Here is a 20,605-nt window from a genome sequence, read left to right as displayed (position 1 = left end):
TTAAAGCTTCCTCTATTGAGACATATGCAAACATACCAGGAAATAGATATGCCAATTTTACTTGGATTGAGGAATCAGTGTCAGAAAGCCATGTCATTTGCATGATGTTAAGTATTAACAGCTTTTTAAAATATATACTTATATTTCTTTATTGATTTCAGAGAGGAAGGAAGAGGGAGAGATAGAAACATCAATGGTGAGAAAGACTCATGGATCAGCTGTCTCCTGCACACCCCCTACTGGGGATCAAGCCCACAACCCCGGCATGTGCCCTTGGCTAGAATCGAACCTGGGACCCTGCAGGCCGCCACTCTATCCACTGAGCCAAACTGGTTAGGGCAGTATTAACAGCTTTTAAAGTCAAAGTTGATAAAATAGTACAATTTCTCCTTTTTACTTTATTGAGTATATTGCATTTCTACTTGGGCAGGAGGAAGATAATTTATAAAATTACATTTTTACATTTTCACAGTATCCTATTTGATATGTTGATAAATTTCTTATTCCCTGTGCTGGTAACTTTGAGGTTTCTTTGTCAACCAGAAGAGAGTGAGTTGTTACCAATAGAAAGCATTGCCATATCAGAAAGAATGTGTGTTGTTAATACACCATCAATGTAAACCAGAGAACTTTATTTCCCACTATTAAAAAATATAGAATAACATCTACCAATAAAAATCATATTTTTCTTCATTCAAATCATTTTCTTAAAATGTTCTCTGCACACTTGAGATCTAGTCCAAACACCAGGAAGAGTTTTCCATGTTCTCTTTATAGAGTAAATTGCATTTCCTCAGAAATCTTATGGGATTGATGGTTTAGAACAGTGGTCGGCAAACCACGGCTTGCGAGCCACATGCGGCTCTTTGGCCCCTTGAGTGTGGCTCTTTATAGTTGAAAGAGTGAAAAAATGGAACCATTGGGAACTAAAAATTACTGTGGGGATCAAAGAAAGGAAAGAGCTTAGGAAAAGTGACCTCACAAAAATTGTTATGAATAACTCAGCCTACCACTGATTTGAAGCAAAGTCTTAAATCAATAATTAAGGCCTCAGGTGGAGGGTGAGGACAGGCTAGAAGGAGTCAATGGGAATAAAAGGGAAACATATGTAATACTTTAAACAATAAAAATAGTTGTAAAATAAAGTAAAATAAAATAAAAAGCATTTTCCATTTAAATAAGCATAAACATATGAGCAACATAAACCAAATAAGGCAAATAAAGGACATAATAAATATATGTTAAATCAGTAAAATTGAAAACAGAATTACAATAAAGAAAAACAGAATAACCAATAACTTTTGATTTAAAAAGAGCAATACAATTTATAAATGTTTAGTAAGACTGACAAATAAAAAGAGAATAAACATATTCTGGTATCAGAATGAATGGTGGGATATCACTAAAGATCCATAGACATCAAGAGAATGAGGAATATTATGAAGAAATTTATACACACATTTTCAGTAGCATAGATTAAATAGAGCAATATTTTGACATCTAAAAAATACTGAAACTTACTCAAGATCAAATAGCTCATGTCTACAGTCCTATAACTACAAAGAAACTGAAGTAGTTATTAAAAACATTTCATAAAAGAAAGCTTCAGGCCCAAATGGTTTTCCTGGAAAATTATACCAAGCATTCAAAGAAGAAATGATACAAGTTCTACAAAATCCCTTCCAGATAATAGAAGATGAGAACATTTTGCAACTCAATTATTGAGGGCAGCATTATTTTCTTTCCAAAACAGAGAAAGACAGTGCTAAAAAGAAAATAGCAGTCTAATATGAACATACATGCAAAATCCCTCAACAAAACATAAACAAACTCAAGCTAATAATATATAAAATGAATACACCACAACCAAGTCTGGTTCATTTCAGGAATGTAAGTGTGGTTTAATAATTGGAAATCAGTTTAATTCACCATACTGTGAGTCTAAAGAAGATTTAAAAAAATCATATCAATTGATACAGAAAAATATTTTAAAAAAATACAAATACTGTATGATTCTACTTATACACAGTACCCTCAGTAGACAAATTCATAGACACAGAAAGAATAATAAATAAATGGTTTCCCCAATAATAAAAGATTGGGGAAAACAGGGGAATGACAGTTGTTTAATGTGTATGGAGTTTCAGTTTTGCAAGGAGAAGATGTCTGGAAATGGTGGTGATGGTTGTACAACAGCATGAAGGCACTTAATGATACTGAGCTGTACACTTACAATAGTTAAGATAGTAAGTTGTATGTCATGATTTTTAACCATAATTTTAAAAAATCTATTATATTTATACATACACTTTTTCTTTTCTTCTAGTTGTCTTGTAAAATTTATTGTCTTTGCAACTGTACTAACATTTCCCTACTTATTTTCTCCAGGTGGTACATCTTCTCTCTATATATCCTCTAAATATCAATATCAATGTATTAATATATTTATTCGAATCACATCTATTAAGTGCCAACAGAATGTAGGCACTTGTGTAAGTACTAGGGGAAAAGTGGCCAGTAGTACAGGAATGCTTTGACTTGACAGCACAAAACATTAAAAAAGTATATATTTCCACTAGTGTATAATAAACTAGCTGAGTACTAGCTGAGTAAAATCCTTTCTGTAAGATTAGTATAGTGGATAGAAGTATTGCTGGAATTCAAAAATGAATGGGAACTATATAAACATAACACTAAAGCAAATCTCTCTCTCTCTCTCTCTCTCTCTCTCTCTCTCTCTTTCATTATGTAAACATTATTTAAATTAAATAAATAGAAGGTAATAAAGGTGAGGTGTTCAGAGAAAGCCAGGAGGACATTTAGGCTTAGATATGGACTGCAGGTAGAAATATGTTTTGTGAACAACTTGGGAATGCTTTCATGGGATGTGGAAGAAAAAATATAAAAACTCAGAAGATTAGAACATGTATAGGACTTTCAAGGACTGTAATAATATTAATGTGAATGGAATAATTAATAAGAAATATGAAAAATAAAAGGATAAGCAAAGAAAGAAAAAAGAAACATGAGCGATAGGAGTTTGGGTTGTAGGGATAGGAGAGGCCAATTATACAGGAGCTTTGTAAACCTTGATAAAATTTTAGCTTTCACCTGGCTGGTGTGACTCAGTGGTTGAGCGTCCACCTATGAACCAGGAGGTCACGATTCGATTCCTGGTCAGGTCACATGCCCGGGTTGCAGGAGGTAGTTGATCAATGATTCTCTCTCATCATTTATGTTTCTCTCTTGCCCTCTCCCTTCCTCTCTGAAATCAATAAAAATATGTTTTTTAAAAAAGACTGGTTTTATTTTTTAGCAACAATAGAAGGTAACAAAAGTGAAGTAAATGAAATGATACAATATCTATCTTTTTTCACATAGACAATATAATGAATGGTAATATTACAATGGGGGCAATTGAAAAAGGCAAAGTACTAAAGTAGATAAAAGAGACTGTATCCTCCAAGAATGAGTTTAGATGAGAGCAGAAATGTTTCTTTTAATGTGTCTGGAGGAAAAAGAAGCAGAAAAACAACTATTTACCAGGAAGCTAATGAAGAATAAGCGTTAAGACCACTCTTTTTCATGGGTCCAATAAAAATGTATTCACATGGTCATGCTTTTTTGGGGGTAAATTTTGTAATATAACCAATTTTATCTGTAATTAGTTAGCATTGCCATTTCCTTCTGTCAGTGTTTTCTCCACAGTCACATTCACCTGGTGTAAGATGTTGCAATGGCATCAAGCATTTTTGGTACCATTAAAAGGGGAAGGTGACTAAAAGACACCCTGAGTGTGGCATCAATGTTATGTTTATGTCATTCACAAACATTTCTGGCTTCCAGCTTTACTTCTACCCACTGTACTGATCTTGTTACAAAAATGATTTTACTCAAGTCATGCATTGTAGAGTAATAGAAATCATCTCTAACTTTGACATTTATTCTAAACAGAATGTTCTAGAAAGGCATACTTAATTGATCAGGAAATCACAGTATGTGAGAGTGAAGTGCATTGAATTATTATAATTAGAATTTTAGAAATTCAATTTAAATAAGAAATTAGGATTTCCTCTCTTAGAATGAAAAAGGAAGAAAATAGAGGGTAGAGATTTACTAAATTATATAAATACATGAACACATTACTTAATTTAACAAGTTACATCAATAAACTATTATAGGACAGTCCTGTTATGTCACTTTTTTAAGACATAAATTTTTGAGAAAACTATAGTTATAGCCAAGTCTCACTTCTGGATTCCCTTCAAAGGATGTTAGTGCCATATAAGCACTTAATTGCTCCTTTTAAAATTCTCATACTCACCAATCATAGTTATATAGTATAGCTTCATAAACTATCAAGAGATGCAGAGTGGTATGTACTTTCTCTGCTTCTAATAAATTACACTCTTTTGACTTCTCTAGTAATACTTGGGACAATAAAAGTGAAAGAAAAAATGTATCCAGTAACTATTGATCACTATATGTGTAATCTCCTAAAGCTATATGATTTTTTTTCTTTTAATGATGGATTATTTTCTATAGCCCACAAATTAGAACAAGTGCTACCTATATATTTTATAAAAGGCAACAGTGACAGAATTATTTTTTGTTCTTTGGAAAAAGAAGTGATTCTACATGTTGGCAAAGCAGGGCGATGAAGTGGAAAGAGAACATAACCCAGATTCATGAGCTCATATTTTCAGTTACTAACTACTTATGCTACCCTGGACAAAATAGTTCATCTTTGTGAGCCTCAGTTTTCCAACCTATGTAATCATGTGATTAGATTTATGTCCTCTAAGTTTGTAGATAGTATAACAAAGTATACCTTGTCACTGGGCTGGAGATACAGTTGGTCATTGCATTTTTATAAATACCATTCTAATAAACTAAATAAACATTATTTAAGTAGATTTACTTTGGAAATACTAAAAAGATGGGATATGGCACCAAAAGTTAATTCTTAAATATTTTAATAACTCAATGAGACATAATGTTCTCCTCTTTTGTCAGAGACTAAGGTATTTTCACATAAATGTTCTTTATTCTCATTGGGAATCATTCACATACTTCACTCTAGGTGTATAGAAGATTCTATTGTACCTAATAATAGACAAACATGTAAATTAACTGTCTCTCCGCTATGCTCACCAGACAATCTGGAGAGTATACAAATGAACCCAACAAAGATGGCAGTTAATTTGCATGCATAGGGGCAAAGTGGCGGAGCGAAGACTGAAGGCTCCAGCCAGAGCAAAGCCTGGGTCCCGGGTGCTGGAGGAAAACCGGTGCTGGCAGCCAGGGGAAGGAAAGGCCTATTGCACGAATCTCTTTGTGCAACGGGCCTCTAGTAGTATTATACTTATCTTTTTACAATGTACTGAAGAGGAGACTGAATGAGCCCACACAGAAAGATACATACCACATGCTAGGTGGGTCATCTTAGGAACCTCACTCCATCTGGCACAGAATTGACCGACTACCAGCGATTTTGGCTGTAGCAATAAAGAAAAGTGAATGCCTAGTTTTATGCATGTTTGAAAAACAATGAGTTCCCTTCATTCAAGTAAACTATTTCAACATGTGTTTTTTTTAAAAAAAATCTTACGAGAGTTTCACTACACCTTCTGGAATAATGGCATAATGAAATCTGTAGACATATTTCCTAGTTGAACAACTATAACTGGTGAAGATTATAAATTGTCCCAATTTTATACCTCTAGAAATAATCCCAATGGGATAGAGTAAATGCAGAAACATTTATTCAAGTAAGTCTACCCAATCTTATTAAGAACAGTGAGAATCTATTACATTTGAATCATGACTCTGTCCCTCTATCCACAACAGTAAAAGGACAAAAACTTCAACTTTTGCATGTGCAGCCAAGACCACAGAAACCAGTCAAGGACCATAGCAATCTCCCCACGAGGGAGAGGCCGCCAGCATTTTCATCCATCCCTGCTTCTAATTGCAGAAGCTCTGTGCCAGGCAAGAAGAGAGAAGGCTGGGGTGCTCTACGTAGCCCCACCACAGTCATTGCAGGCTGAGTATGGGGCCCCAGGTGCACTCAATAGTAAGGTTGAGGTGTTACATTAGGAGGGGCAGCCCTTGCTGAGTCCTCTGACTCTTTTTGTTTAATCTTCACCTGAGGATGTGTTTTATTGAGTTTAGAGAGAGGGAGGAGAAGAGAGAGAGAGAGAGAGAGAGAGAGAGAGAGAGAGAGAGAGAGAGAGAGGAGAAACATGATGTGCAAGAGAAACATTGATAGCTTTTCTTCCATGTGCACCCTGACCAGGATCGAACCCACAACTCAGGTATGTGCCCTGCCCAGGAATTGAATGTGCAAATTTTGGGCGTGTGGAATGATACTCCAACCAACTGAGGCTGAATCCTCTCACTCTTAAAGAAGGGTGTCATTCTAAGAGAGGTGGACCTCTGCATCCACACTCGTATCTGGAGGAGTGGCACAGGTTTTGGCCCAGGTGGAGCCAATGCAGAAATCTCAAAGAACGGATTTTACTTGAAGCAGAGCATGGAAAAGATGGAGTTTAAGAGCACTGTATAACACAATGGAGATTCAGACTGAGCCATAAGAATGAATAAAGTACTGGTATATATACTAAAACATGGATGGACCTAGAAACAATATGCCAAGTAAAAGAAGTCGTCCTCAAAGACACTACATATTGTACAATTCCAATTACACACATTAACTGACTAACTGTGAAATCTTTATGTTTAGTTCATAGCACATGCATTTTTAGAACAAAAGCTACCAATACAGTGTAATGGAAAACCCACTCATCATTTTAATCAGCCCCATACTAGCTGTATAAAAATTCCACTCATGCCAGAAGCATAACTCTTACCAAACTACAAATATTTATAAAAGGTTACCAATGAAAAGGTATAAGAAATAGTAATTCCAATTTAAAACAAAAAATCAAGAAAGACATTATTTTGTATCTTATGGTACTTAGAAATCTTTTCAAATTAACCGGTATTTTTGTAAAAAAAAAAAATCTAATAAGTTACATATAAAGTTTAGAAATCTTTACTACATAAATTCTACTCTACATTAGTTGAATGCTCTGAAGCAACCAGTGTTGATGAGGTGCCAAGGCCTTTCGGTTAATTAAGTCACTATAGTTGGCTCTTTCTCTGGTGGATTTATTGCTTATTCCAAGCAGGTGTTGATGGATTAGAACATTTCTTTCTGATTCCTCATTAAATTTGGACAAAGAGCCTGACAGCTGTCATGTCTCTGTTTTCCATAACCCTTTCCTCAAATCAGGACGCACCCAGCCTTCCACAAGAGAAAAGCGTGGAAAGCCATCTTGAGCAGATAACGCTAAAGTAAGCAAGAGATAGAGAAAATATTATTTTAACCATTTCTTACTCAGCCACAAGGTCCATTTAAATGAAATGGGAGCAGAAACTTTTTAAAAGTCTAATTTATTTTATGCAATGAAAATAAGGACGTAATGTTCATTTTACATTGTTCCTAATCTTATATCCTATCACCAGGGCAATATTCTCATGGTCTCACATTCTCACCCTCAAAATGAATATGGGTGAGGGTGAGTGCATGTCTTATTTTCATTTATGAGGTGTGATTTGGCTGGACCACATTCCTTCTAAAGCCTTTTTGTCCAGAGAATATTAAAAAAGATAAGTTGGATCTCAGCTTATCAACACAAATAAAATTGTCAATTGACCCTTTATAATAACCAAATTATTTAAATGCATTTTGCTTTTGTAATGGAAAATTATTTCAGAATAAGTTTCTTAAGCAATCTTTATGTACCCTACAGTTCTTTTTCTTTTTTTAATGGAAATAATAGCTTGCCTTGCCTCAATCTTCAAGGAAGTTGTATCTGAGACATAAAGGCAATGAGCTTTATTTCTCATTTGCAACAATCCTTACATGAAATTGTGCTATAGGGTATGTAAGAGATTGCCCTACTGTGAGGGCCAGAGAAGGTTTCTCAGAGGAAGTGACAGATGGACCAAGATCTGAAGCAGGATATAACGTCCTATATAATAAAAGCCTAATATGCTAAGTGTCCGGTTGTCCAGTCGGCCATTTAACCAATCAAATCGTAATATGCTAATGATATGCTTAGACAACTCAATTGCTTGCTATTACATGCACTGACCACCAGGGGCAGATGTTTTGACTGGTAGGTTAGCTTGCTGCTTGGGTCTGGACAATCAGGACTGAGCGAGATGGGCCAGACATGTCCTAGAGCCCTCTCACAGTCCCTCCCTGGCTAGCCAACCTCCCGCATTTCTCCCCGGCCCCCATCATGCACCGGTGGGGTCCCTTGGCCTGACCTGTGCCCTCTCAGAATCCGGGACCCCTCTGGGGATGTCACAGAGCCTGTTTCAGCTTGATCCCGCAGGCCAGGTCGAGGGACCCCACTGGTGCATGAATTCGTGCACTAGGCCTCTAATATATATTTAACATTTATGTCTGAGTAATGACATCCTTAAAACCAAAAAAAAAAGTAGACACAGTTTTAATTTGATTTTTTCTATTAATAAGAACAATATATTTTGTATTTCCCACCTAAAAGAATGAAATAAACAGTAGAAAACCTATCATAAAATATATATTAATCATCTATTACACAGACCATAAACTCAGAATGAACTGGTTTGTTATATTCTCTAAACCTCAATGTTAGGTTTCATGATTATAGGAATATAATATTTAAATAAGATGATTTTGCAATGGCTAAATTGAATGAGGACATATAGCAAATGGCTAGATACTACAAACATAATTTTTTATTTTTCTCTTATATGGTAAAAATTGTCTTCATATATGTTGACTATAAGAAAGACCCCCCCCCCCATTAGTCATTTCTTGACTCTGTACCTTGTTCCCTCCTACCTTTTGTGCATTTGTTTATTTCATTCATCCATCCTGCAAACCATTTTCCTAACTACTCTGTGTGTGATACAGCAATGAACAAAACAAATAGAAAACCCTTGTCCTTTTGGAACTTATGTTCAAGAAGATGGATTCTTTTCTACTCCTTTAATCTCTCCCAAACATCTAGATTACTTATTCCCAGCCTAAAATGTACTCAATTCCCACCCATAAACAAAACAAAACACCACATGTCTTTTTTCTCCTTTAACAATCTAAAGTAGTTTATTTTAAAGCCAAGCTTCTACAGTCTGCAAATATTATTTTCGTTTTTCGGACCTCCCATGAACTCTTCGACCTACTGTAACAGAGCTTCTACCATCTACATTTTAATAAAGCTGTGTTTCCCCCAGTTTACAAACTATTTCTTAGTTTCAAAACATAATTAATTCTTTTCAGCTCATGTCTCACTTGACCTCATTGCACTATGTAATTTATGGTCCATTAATTTATTCTTGAAGATGTCCTTTCCAGTTTCTCTATTAGTTTTCTTTAAGTCCCCTTGGGCATGCAAGCTAAATATTGAATTTCAATTTCTTTGACTTTGTCTATTTTGTTAAAAAAAAAAAAAAAAGTGTTGCTGCCCCAGGCCCTCTTCTCTTTTTCAATGCACTAGCCTTGCTTCTGAAATTCCTGGCCCTGCACTCAGGAATCCCCCCACCACACCCGTTCCTCTATAGGCATATCTCCCCCACTTCACATCCAGCTTCTGACGCTTCTCTCTTTACATGTTTAGTACTTCCGCCCTATGTGGTCCTATGGACAAGTGCAGGATTTTCATCAAGTTAGATTATTCATTTCTAACATAATTTTGAGTATATCTTAAACACTCAAGAAATGTGATTTTTAATATAATCTTAAGTGAAATAATTAACAAGTGATATTACTTTTATGGTATATGACTCCTACCACTTCTAGTGTCTCCCATATTTTTATATCAAGTTCTTTTCTTAAAGAAGTCTTTTTTTTTTCCTTTTTTTTTTTTTTTTTTTACAGTGGGGCTAGAGTTATTGTAAAATAAGCTCAAATCATGACACTTTTCTTATCTAAGCTTTGTCAGCATCTCTTAATTTTTTGCAGGATAAATTCATACTCCTTAGTATAGAACTTAATTTTTTTCTGACTGCTGCTACAGGCTACATGTAATTTTTCTTTGGGGTCATTTTGATACATCGGTTTGTCTAGGTTACAATTCACAGTTGTTCAGACACTTGCTTGGTTTTTCAGTGAAGATATATTTTACATGTGATTAAACTGCATAATCAGTTATTCAAAATTGGCATAAGTAAGGAATATTATCTTAAATAATCTAGCTGAACCTAATTCAATCAGATGAAAGTTCTAAAAGCAGAATTGAGACTTCTTTGAAGAAGAACAAATCTTGCCTATGAGTTCAACCTACATCCAGGTGTTCAAGCAGACCCTTCCTGATGGCTTGCCATATGGATTTTGGATTTAACTACCCAGCTCCCACAATTATTTATACCAATTTTTTGCAATAAATATCTTAATATATATATATTTTACTCCTCCTGGTACTCTAGAGAACCTAGAGTAGACTGATACAGAGTTTGGCACTGAGAGTAGTTCTAGGAAAATATCTTAATGATGAGTTTTCTGATTTTTTTGTTTTGTTTTGTGTGATACAGAATTGGTTCTCTAATTTGATTAGATTTAGAGGTGCTAATTATTCTGAGTTTAATGGGAAAGGGCGTACAGGTAGTCCATGGCATAATGTGGCAATAGATATACACAAAATATCGCCATTGGATACTCCTAACCATATACTTATAGGGAGCAAGATTCTGGGGAACCATGTATATGACACCTTGGAACATTTTTGTCAAACTAATTAGTGTAATTGCCCCTAATTGAGCTGGACAAAGTGAAGAAAGAAAATGAGCTTGAAGTTGATATTGGCAGCTCAAGCCCTACGTACATGTCCAGTAAGGTTTCGTGTCTGCCCTGAAAGAGACCTTCATATCCTAGGGTCACAGGGCTGAAATTGCTGTAAAGTAAGCCTAGAGTCTAATCCTATAAGTGGCTCAGTTACTATACAAATTGCTTTTTACTTTGCAGAGTGTGTTCTATTAAAGCAAGGGCATTGATTGAGAAGAAATAGGATCCTAAAAAGCGTAACGGGGATATATGGCCATGTCCAGATGAAGTTGGGGACATTGAACCCCACAGTGTTATATGCCTTCTTTGCCAGTAGAAACAGTCTTTCCACCCTGCCAATGATGTTAGTCCTTATTTTCTCAACGAATCTATTATAGTCTCACCGAACTGCTGATTTCCCTCAGAACCTATTCCTGCCACACCTCTTTGCTTTTAGTCCTATAACTGCACTCAAGTCCAGACGAACCCTAATGAGTGAGGTACAAAGTGATTCACAAGGAAGTGTGCTATATACCAACAGGATTACATAATTTTCCACAATTAGATACACAGAAATCCGAGGGAACAGATGTGCTACTATATCTTTAGGGTGGGGATCAAGGAACAAATATAAATTTGAATCATGCTGAATTTATTGATATGGGTCAACTAAGTGGGAATTCTGTATTCAGTGTTTTAGCTTGATGGGTTAGAAAGACTAACAGTTGTTTGATTGCCTGGCTGTAGCATAGGCACAGAGGTGGTCAACACAAAAGTGAAGTTGAAAAATCAAAACTATTTATGTGTTCAATAGAAAGGGGATCTAAAGGTTTAGAGGTTTAGAAAAATTGAATGTTAGGGTAGATTTTTCATATAAACCTGTTCCTCCTCATTTGGGAAAGTTCATAAAACACAGTTTTCACTGAGACTATGAGTAATAAATTTATAAGAGAAGCTCTGAGATTTTTGAGGAATTATGTGACCCTTGTTCTTTGCCATTCTCTCCAGATAACTGCTCTCCTTTTGAGAACCAGAGTTTGGCTTGCTAAACAGGGTCTTATGATCCCCACACTTACAACCTAGTCCCACATTTATTCCTCCAGATTTCTGTCTATCTAATTCCTGTTTATCTACTTTCTGTCTGTCTAACCTTGTCAATGTAACATAAGGTTTAAAATAGTTTTAGTACATTTAATGAAAACTGAGCTGCTCATTATGAACAGTATATTGCCTGAAGAACCAAGCCATAAATATGAGTATGCAAAGCAACACTCCAATATCAAATGGAAGGGATATATAAGAGATAAAGCTCCAGCTGGCCCTGAAGGCACAAGTACCTTGCATTTAGAAGTGGAAAAACTTCCAATGCTCCTACTTCCACTACATTTTCTTTCTCTCTCAGCCTGTACTTATTGCTTCATTAGGAATTTCCCATGACCAGTAAATTGAAGAAGATAAAACCTGAGCAAGGTTTAAAGATAGTTCTCTACAATACATAAGCCCCCACTGGACATGCACAACTGTAGCCCTATAGCTTCTTTATGGGACATCCCTGAAGGACACAAGTGAAGGGAAGGAAAACCACCTGGATGAAGAGAACCACCTGTGTGACCCTGAAGATACCCATAACACCACTTCATGCAAGTTTCCTCATCCGTTGGAGGCGTAAAATTAATACACCTTGCATGAATACTATTTGAGATGCTACATATGGGCATTTAGGATGTGTTGCATTGTAAGCATGTCATGTGTGTGCTTATTGTCTATTAGTATTTGATAGTATTCCTTGATTCTTCTTAGTGTATAATAGTATTGTCAAAAATCTCTAGTTTAAGTGCTACTAAGATATTGAGAGAAGGAGCTTGTTAAATGGTAGACCATTCAAATTTTGCACTAAGGATTTCTAATTGAAACAGTTACCTAGATGTTAGCCTGACATATATGACTCATAAAATTTAATAATATAATTGAATGAGAAATCCAGTGTTATATAAGTTTATATAAAAATTAAATATACAGAATCTATTTTTTGAAAGATTGGATATCTATAATAATAAATGATTCACCAACTTTCTTTTTGGGTGCACAAACAGATTATATATAGCAGCATAAAGTGCCATACAAAAAAAAAAAAAAAAGAAAAACAAATATAAAAAAGAAGTGTCTGAAGGTTTGAATTGAACCAACAAAGGGTAACTTAAAACTGACATCCTTTTAAAATACCATTATGAAATAAAAATTCACAACAGGAGTTAGAAGTGTCAACTCTAAAGAATGAATTTCTTTGCTCTTGTCAATGTAACAAAAGGCTTAAAATACTGTTTTGAGTACATTCAATCTTTTCATATTTAAAAATATCTCAATGGTTGAAAAATTACTATTATCCTAATTTAAAAGCATATTGCATATATGCCTTTTATGCTCTCATATTATGGATAACTCACAGGCATTTTGCATATCTGTAGATTTTTTGACAGGCATTGTTAATAGTTGAGATAATCTGCTGAGGTGTGAGCAACTTCTAAAAAAAACTTCGTTCCTCTGAAAATGTGGAAAGGGACATGTGGAAAGGACATGTTATTTTCTCCTATGGAACTATCCATGACAAAAATCTCAAATGCAACATTAAATCTGTTATTGAATCCTAAATAGCTACCCTCCTCTCGCAACCAACAAATCCATATAATGGCCTGTAAGACATGAGAAAAAAAAAATATATATATCTTCTTGATCATATTCCTGCACCTCTGACCATGCCTGTTATAATTGATGGCATCCTTGTTTACTGTACCCAGGGAAAATATTAATCAACTAATTGATTTTTAAGCATCTTCTCATTGGGACCTATTTCTTCCTATTTAAAATTGCACCTTATCTCAAGGTTCTCCTTCTTTCACTTTCACATATTTTTAGCACTCATAATTATCTGCCATGAATTTTGCTTATGTATTCATCTATTTCCTTTTGATAAACTGTAACTGACATTAGAAAAAAAACATTGCCCTAGCAAATTTGGCTCAGTGGATAGAGAATCAGCCTGTGAAATGAAGGGTCCCGGGTTTGATACCAGTCAAAGGCACATGCCTGGGTTGCCGGCTTGATCCTCAATAAGGGGGTGTTCAGAAGGCAGCCAATTAATGATTCTTTCTCATCATTAATGTTTCTATCTCTCCTCCTCCCTTCCTCTCTGAAATCAATAAAAATAAGTTGTTGTTTTTTTTAAAAAAAGAAGAAAAATGTTACTGTTTGCAGCTATTTAATACCTAGAACAATGCCTAACACATAGTAGGCCCTCAATTAATATTTTTTGAATTTTAATGTGAAAGTTATAAATAAGATAAAATAGGACACCAAGATTTGAATATGTCTTCTTGATCACAAAACATATTCTTCTACAAATACCTTGTGTATTTTAACCCACATCTATTAATAATGTAATTTCTATGTGAAACAAGTATTTTTATGTGGTAAATATTTACTCATATCATGTGAAAAGGTAAGTTTTATCATATTCTATGTAGTTTGCATATACTATGCAGTTTGCATATATGGAAAAGTAAAATAGGCTCACATAAAAAGCAAATTTTTGCATAAATACTCTAGGTTTTTAAAAACATGGTATCATAGTTATATATTAATGTGATGAACAAAATTTAAATCCAGTTACCACAAAATGCACTATGAAGAGTGAGCATATTTCAAAGTAATTCAAATCGGACTTTGAATATTGATGGTAGGTAAATTGAAAAGAAGCATCTACTTTCTATTTCTCCCCCCACACCCCCAAAATATACTAACACTAGGATTGGAAATAGGTTTATCGTGATTCCAGTTAATATTAAACTTTAGAGCTCCTGAAATCCATGGACTGCATTCAAGATTTTGTATTTAATTTTTTATTTTATATTATCTTTCTCAAAGAAAACTCCATTGCACTGTATAATCGCTCCATATATCCCCAAAACTATAGGTGCTTTTGGGAGTAAAATAAAGACTATTCTTGAAGGCAAAATCCTCACAGACAAGGAGAAAAATGAAAGAATAGCAATCAAATATTGAACAATGGAAAGCTAATGAATGAGTGTTAACTAAACTAGTAGACCATAAAAAGGAAAATTTTAAATTGGTAATAGGGATAGGTAATTATTAACTTTATTTATAACACAGAATATATTAATGCTTCATGAATTGACAGCATCTGATATCCATGCAAGTATTAATAATACTGGTGTCACAAAATCAGAATAATCATTTGTAATTTATTAAAGAATAAGATTTCTGAAATCCTTCCTCTATTGCTTTCAGTCATATGACTAACAGTCCCTCAAACTAGCAATATAATCCCAATTTGTTCTCTGTAGATGGTAAAAGGCCTATTAATTAGTGGAATTCAGCCCTAGCCAGTTTTGCTCAGTGGATAGAGTGTCTGCCTGGGGACTGAAGGGTCCCTGTTTCAATTCTGGTCAAGAGCACATGCCCAGGTTATGGGCTTGATCCCCAATAAAGGGCATGCAGGAGGCAGCCAATCAATGATTCTCTCTCATCATTGATGTTTCTCTCTCACTCCCTCTCCCTTACTCTCTGAAATAGTTCAAAACTGACCAGCCCAAGAGGAAATATCAATTAGACTGATATTGAGACATTTTCCTTATATTCACTAATCCTATCAACATTTAGTGAGGTTCTTAGTACAAACAGCTCTTTGGAAACAATAACAAGCCAGCCAGTGTTGCTCAGTGATTGAGCATTGACCTATGAACAGGAGGTCATGGTTTGATTCCAGGTCAGGGAATATGCCTGGGTTGCGGCTCAATCCCCAGTGTGGGGCATGCCAGAGACAGCAGATCAATGATACTCATCACAGTTGTTTCTATCTCTCTTTCCCTCTTCCTCTCTGGAATATTTTTTATAAGATAAAATTTAAAAAAGAAGCAATAACAAAATAGAAAGTTACCTAATCTGAGAAAATTATCAAATCTTAACATAAAAGACTAAATCCAACAGATAATAAGAAACAGGGAACTCATCCCCAAAAGCCATATATTTATAAAATCTTCCCTGGAATGTTATCAGATTATTAAATATATTGATTCTATGATAAAAAAAAAACAAGGTACCATAAAAAGGGACATTCAGAGAAAAATTTAATGGAAATTATAAATAAGACTAGAGGCCTGTTGCACGAAAAGATTTGTGCAATAGGCCTTCCCTTCCCCTGGCTGCTGGCACCGATTTTCCTCCGGCACCCAGCACCCAGGCCTTCGCTGCTCTGGCCGGAGCTGCCTTCAGCGCTTTCGCTGCTCCACTTCGCATCTATGTATGCAAATTAACCGCCATCTTTGTTGGCAGTTAATTTGCATATCTCACTGATTAGCCAATGGGAGGCGTAGCAAAGGTATGGTCAATTACCCTGTTTGTCTATTATTAGATTAGATAGAAGAACTATTTAAAAAAAAACATTTAAATTTTTGAAGATGAAGTTAAAGAAATAACTTAGAAAGTAAAAAATGTGAAGAACAAGAGAAAAAAGTGAGGATCATCCACACAGATTGCATGGAAATTTGCAGTTTGATTCCCCCTCCCCCAAAATAGGGTAGGTAATCAATACATCAGTGAAAATTATTAGAACTAAAGAAAAATTTCCAGGTTCATAAAGTCCAAAGAAATGCAGAAATGTAAACTTTTACCAAGGAAGGATGTTAAGAAATTTTAGAACAGTGGAGAGGAAAAAAATATAGGGGGGGAAAATGGATCCTATAAGAACATTATGAGTCATAATGACTTCATATTTATGAACAGCAAAACAGAAAGCTAAAAGATAAAAAAGGTAGTGGAGTAAGGTGTTCAACACTTTGAAGAGAAATTATGTCTACCTATATTTTACATCCATTTAAACTATCAATCACATATCAGAATGAAAAAAATATATTTTACGACATGGAATAATCATGTTTATCACTCCTATCATACATTTTCAGGAAGAGGAAACATATTGAGAAGGTGATACTGGCTGAAAGAAACCAAACCCAGCAGGAAAGAGACACACCTTGTCTTCAGGAGAAGAGACAGATGACATATAATTATGCCCATGGCCACCAAATATAGAAGGAAAACAATCCAGACTAAAGCATATCTAAAGAGTTTAAGAGAGAATTGTTTTAAAAAGAAAGCTATTAATAAACTGAAGTAAATGCACACCTAAAGAGAAGATTAACTACTGGCAAAAAAATCTTCTGACTGAATTATTGATAAATAGCAAATTAAGCAAATATAACTGTAAGACATATATAAATTCAAAATAAAAAGATTATGCAGATATGAATAAGTAAGCATGTCTACTATGTGATTGTATTTGTGAATGAAATTCACAGATCTCATAATATTGTAAACACTCAGTATTGACCTCACCAATATAATGATATATTTATTTTTGGAAGATTGTGGATGGGAAATGTATGTCCACATGTTGGGGCTTTAGGCAGGAAAGATGGTTAAGTCTTCAATGTCTATGGCACGAAATCAATAGAAAATGCCTGAAAGATCAATAAAGAACACTCTCTGGAGATAGAGGACTAAATTACAGACTTAGCTAAAAATTTAAAAACGCCTACGGAAGAGAAAATGAGGAAGATAAATGGACAAGGATGGTTTACTGAATTTTGTCTTAAACATTATAAAACTATGTCTTTACATGGGTATGTAACTTTGAGAAATTAAATAATTCAATTAGAAGATGCAGAAAGTAACATCATCATCTATAATAATAAAAGCATAATATGCTAATTAGACTGGATAGCTGAATGACCTTCCAGAAGTCCTTCAGGACGACCTTCCAGATAAAGCCAGGGCTGCAAGGGCCAAGCCCCTTGCCTAAATTTCATGCATTGGGCCTCTAGTCTGCATATAAAGCCTTGAGTTATATATCAATTTTCAGAGCAGATGTGCCAGAGGCAATCAACGTAACAATAATCAGAACATTAATTGGAATAAAAGACTAATAAACTTCAACTTGCAACTAATTCTTATGTGTAAGGAAAATGATTATTCAGTGAGAAATGTGGTTGATAAATCAGACAAAACTGAGTATGCTTGTAAATTCTTTGATGATACATGTATATTGTATTTGGCCTGAAGTGGTGTTAATAAGACCACTAGAGAAATCTGGTATGTAGAATTTCCTTTTAAGTATCAAGTGAATTAACATTTAATCTTCTTTATTTTAGTCAATTCCCTCCTTTGTTCTTTTCACAAATTAAATCAATTTGTCTCAAATAAAGTTTAATGTAGTTTTATAGACTTAAGGTTTGTTTTTGGAATAGGTGTTTGTCCTGCTCTGTTCTTTGGAATATATTAGGTGGAAATTTTCATTTTATACTTTATTTCTAAAATCAATGAATATGTACTAAAGCTTGGGGGAGTTACATATTAATTAGCAATTTAATACAAGAATGTTAAGATTGATTTGTTGGATAGAAACTAGTTAATATCTCACAGGGCAATACATTTGGGGGTTTGATCCTTTTCAACAGAATGAAATCATTTGCATTTCTACCAGAAAAATAAATATACAGAGTAACATGTGATTTCTTTAATTTGAAGTTCTGTAATCAATTATATTATGGTAATTGAATCAAGTTTCTATTATTGGAGTGAAGGTAGCTTAGATATCTGATGCTTTGTGTCTTCTTCAGTTCACATGTATCTCTATTCTATCTAATAAAGAGTAATATGCAAATTAACTGTCACTCTGCGACAAAGATGGCGGTGCCTATAGCCGCCAGGGCAGGACGCTGGTGGCATCACCCCAGCAACGTGAGCCCAGCAGCCAAGCGTAGCCCACAGGCAGCACCCAGCAGGGCCTGCTTGCCCATCGTGGCAGTGTGGAGCAGGCAGGCCCCGCAGAGAGTAGAGAACCACAGGGAGTGGGCCCAAACTGTCCGTAGGACATCCCCAAGGGCTCCCGGATTGGAGAGGGTGAAAGTCGGGCTGAAGGACCCCCCCCCCCCCAAAACACGAATTTCGTGCACCGGGCCTGTAGTTTCCCATAAGAAAGCCTCCTCAGACTCACCTTAGGCTGAGTGCCATATTCTGAATTATCTATAGTCTGCAGTTAAGGACCATAGAAAAAAGCTCTTTCAGATTTAAAAGCCTATTTCCAAGAATAAAATGACAACAATCTTATTTATATTTTTTACTTTCTTTCATTTCTCTATTTCTAATCACACTCATTAGAAGAAGGGATATATGAAATTCAATAAAAAAAAAAAAAACAGTATTATAGCTAAATATTAAATTTCATACATAGTCTTAGTCCCGTATTTTTAACCCTTGGCATTGCTATTAGTTAAGAATTATTATTCCCATTTCACACAAGAGAAAACATGGGATAATGAAATTGAAATGATTGATACAAATCATAAAGAAATTAGGTGTACAGTAAGGGTTTTAGATTGTCTCTAACACAGAGACCATAGATAATTCAGAATATGGTGCTCAACCTAAGGTAGGTGTGAGGAGACTTTCTGATGGGAAGTAGAAATACATGTGAACCAAAGAAGACCCAAAGCATCAGATGTCTAAGTCAGGTCACTCCAATAGTAGAAACTTGATTCAATGACCATAATACAATTTATTAGAGGACTTCAAATTAAGGAATTTTAATTTTATATTTACTTCATCTTCTATTGCTAAAGTTGTCTTATCACTGTACACTATACTTCCCCTTTCCACCCTTTTTAACTACTTACACACTAAGCTATATCAAAATTACCTATCAAATAGAACATTCAATGCTTACAACTACATACTCTGACATGCATAGCATTCAGTTAAACTATAAGTTTGGCACATTTCCAAAGACAATTTTTCTTTTATTTCATACTAGAGGCCCGGTGCACAGATTCATGCACCAGTGGGTCCCTGGCCTGACCTGTGGGTATTGGGCTGAAACCAGCAGTCTGACATCCCCCGAGGGGTCCTGGATTGCGAGAGGGTGCAGGCTAGGCCGAGGGACCCCACCGGTGCACGAATCCATGCACTGGGTCTCTAGTCTACATATAGAAAAGCCTAATATGCTAAGTGTCCTACTGATCAGCCAACCTCCTGTGGTCCCTCCCTGGTTGGCTGGCCAGGGAGGGACTGCTGGAGGACTCCAGGGCGTTTCTGGACTATCTCTCTCTGTCTTGATCAGCCAGACCCCAGCAGCAGGCTAACCTACCAGTTGAAGCATCTGCCCCGTGGTGGTCAGTGCACATCATAGCGAGTGGTTGAGTGGCCTTAGCATATCATTAGCATTTTATGCTTTGATTGGTTGAACGGCCGATGGGACACTTAGCATATTAGGGTTTTATTATCTAGGACTAGGGGCCCAGTGCACAAATTTATGCACCTTGAAAGGAACTGTGGGCTCTGAGGCTGTGGTGGGCACAGAGGCGGATCTCGGCCCATCCTCACACTCCTGCCTGGCCCCTCCTGCCACAGCCCCCGGTCCCCTGTCTACCGCTGCTTCCATGCGCTGATGGCACTGGCCCCGCTCACACCCACTGACAGTGCAGAGTGATGGGGACCAGCGCCGGGCACTGGCAGTGGGTGTGAGTAGAGCCGTCGCCAGGAGCAGGTGCGAGAGGCAACTGCCAGACCCAATAGTCCCTCAGGAGCAGGGTGAGGTAGAGAAGCCCTGAGAGATGATTGGGTCCAGCAGCCACCGCTCGCATCTGCTGACAGTGCCAAGCAATCGGGGCCAGTGCCAGGCACCGGCAGCAGGTGTGAGCGGCAGCTCCAGCACCG

This window comes from Myotis yumanensis, unplaced genomic scaffold (genome assembly GCF_028538775.1).
Source record: "Myotis yumanensis isolate MYYU_CA2020_CCGP unplaced genomic scaffold, mMyoYum1.0.hap1 SCAF_4, whole genome shotgun sequence".
NCBI lineage: Eukaryota > Metazoa > Chordata > Mammalia > Chiroptera > Vespertilionidae > Myotis > Myotis yumanensis.
The sequence above is the reverse complement of the archived record's forward strand: the minus strand, read 5'-3'. Positions refer to the sequence as shown.